This window comes from Monopterus albus, unplaced genomic scaffold (assembly GCF_001952655.1).
Source record: "Monopterus albus unplaced genomic scaffold, M_albus_1.0 scaffold402.1, whole genome shotgun sequence".
Classification (NCBI taxonomy): Eukaryota; Metazoa; Chordata; class Actinopteri; order Synbranchiformes; family Synbranchidae; genus Monopterus; species Monopterus albus.
The window spans coordinates 207,108-209,690 of record NW_018128282.1 but is presented as its reverse complement, the minus strand read 5'-3'; the positions used below and the strand labels follow the sequence as shown (position 1 = coordinate 209,690).

General features: G+C 42.1%; 1 pseudogene; it reads right to left on the bottom strand.

Annotated features, from left to right (window-relative positions):
• Window positions 1–967, bottom strand: part of LOC109951699 (sodium-dependent neutral amino acid transporter B(0)AT3-like) — a 5,174-nt pseudogene extending 4,207 nt beyond the window's left edge.
• Between the last annotated feature and the right edge of the window lie 1,616 nt (window positions 968–2,583).

Genomic DNA, 2,583 nt, shown 5'->3' with positions numbered 1-2,583 from the left:
CACAGTTAAGGATGAATGATTAACATCTAGGTTGTTTTCCCATCTGTTAATGTTACTGTGGTAGTATAATGGTAGTTTGGAGATCCTTGTCAGAGAGCAACCAACAACGATGTTACATTCTCCTCTCCTTGCTGCGTGAATTAAAAAATAGATGATTAATCTCATCTGAGAACCAACAACTATCAAGCATACAAAAAGAATTTCCTTGACAACGGAAATATATTATAAAGACTAAGTGACCATGAGGAGTTTTTTTTTTTCAAGGTGCTAAAAACATGGACCTGAGTCAGGCTAGTAAAAAAAAACTGCATAAATACTGTTAACATTGCGTTTACTCTTCATTGTATGTATGTATATGTACAAAACAACACAAATTCAAGGCAAAAGGGACTGAAGAAAAAGGTGATTAATTGTCCACTAAGCTGACATCATAAAGAGGCTCAATTGAGTTTGAAATCTCAAACTCAGTATGCGAAGTTGATAGATCCTATAGACATTTACAGCATTGGCTGTTTACTCAACTTAGTCCTGACACAGAATTCTATGGTTTTCGGTCTCAAAATGTCATACTGTGAACTAAAAGGAAGTAAATACAGGAATTAAGGCCTCTGACAGGGAGAATCCCTAATGTACACTGTGATCAATGAAACATAGATAAGGCTCACTATTTTCCAGAGCCAGTGGTAATGACTGGCCTAGTATATTTGTTGGTGATCAATTATACAAAACCAAAAAGAGAATTTGAACTGTTGTAGAAATTCAGCTGTGGCTCAGACAGAAGTATTTCACGATCGGACAGGTTATAAAATACTTAAAGCAGCTCACCTCCTCCATAGATTTGGCATAGGTAGGGAAAACGCCAGATATTTCCAAGTCCCACTGCAAATCCAATACATGTTAGTAGATACTGAACTTTGTTGTCCCATTTGGGTCTCTCCTCCACCCCAGAGTGTGTTGTTCCACCCATTCTCAGAAGGCAAAAAGGCTTAGCACTATCCCGGTTCTGTTGCAAGGATGCACCTCTTTTGATTCTATCACACACCTCAATAAGGTAACATACGATTGTCCTCCTGATCTCAACTCAGTGTAGGTTAGAACAGGCACTGACATGAGTGCTTTAGTCTAAGTGATGCCTAGTGCTGTGCTCACTTCATCTGTCTGACTCTTTTTAGTGGGCTGTCCTTTAATGTCCTGCCAATTGCAGCTTTGAGTCAGGGATACAGAATTTATTGTTTTTAATGAACAAACAAAAGAAAAAAAAAACTCCCTGCTCACCCCACTTCGGGGCGGTCTTATTCCTTCCTTCAAGCTTTGGTCCTCTACCAGAAGCCTGGGAGCTTAAGGGATCTTTTCGGTATCTTGGCTGTTCCTAGGACTGCACTCTTCTGGACAGAGATCTCAGATGTTATTCCTTGAATTTGTTGGAGCCAGTTTGGGGGTCACAGCCCCCAATGTTCCTATTACCACAGGGATCACTTGTGCCTTCACCTTCCACATCTTTTCTGACTCTCTCGAGCTTCTCATGTTATTCTCGAGCTTGTTCCTTCTTCCTGATGTTGCTATCGCTTGGGATTGCTACATCTATTACTACAGCCTTCTTCTTCTTCTGTTTGTCCACCACTACTATGTCTGGTTGGTTGGCCATTACCAGTTTGTCAGTTTGCATTTGGAAGCCCCACAGGATCTTAGCTTGGTCATTCTCAACCACCTTTGGAGTTGTATCCCATTTTGACTTTGGGACTTCCAGCCTGTACTATGCACATATGTTTCTGTACACTATGCCAGCCACTTGGTTATGGCATTCCATGTATGCCCTGCCTGCTAGCATCTTGCATCCTGCTGTCATGTGCTGGATTGTCTCAGGGGCATCTTTGCACAGCCTGCACCTGGGGTCCTGTCTGGTATGGTAGACAAGATGCTCTTGAATCAAGCTCATCAGGGCCTGTTATTTGGGCTTTGTACCCAATCCCCAACTCCCCCCTGACCTGACGTCCTGGCTCCCTCTTGCTGTAGCATTCGTGTTGTACTTCATCAATCTCTAGTTGTGATAGTAGGTCCTTCTTGCGGATGTTAGAGCACTGAGCTACTAGTTGTTTCGATGTTAGTCTAGATGTTGGGTTACGAAGTATCCATAGGTCCCCTCTTGCTGGGGTTACTTGTGTAGTAGCATTCCAATAGTTCCCTGTTCTCTTCTCTTGTCCATGAATGTTTAAGCTGTTTCTCTTTTCTCTCATTCCTTTCCTATTTTTGATTGCACACATTTCCCATTTGAATGCACACCGTTTAATCTTATTCTCATTTTTATTGCTCTACTTTTTAATCTCATTGCTACTTTCTATTCTTGTTGCCTTACAACACATTGAGAGCCTCTGTACTTGAGTCAGAATCCTGTATGTTCAAACATATTTGGCAATTCAAGATGATTCAGATAGATTTTTTTGTTGTCAGGGGTGGAGTAAGTTCTGCAACTCAGCCCATCAGCTGGGTGACTCACTCGGAACAGATTCCTCCTCCTGACGCCGCAACTGCTCAAGGCGGCCCAGCAGCACATCGTGATGGTGCAGGATGGATTGAAATGAGAGA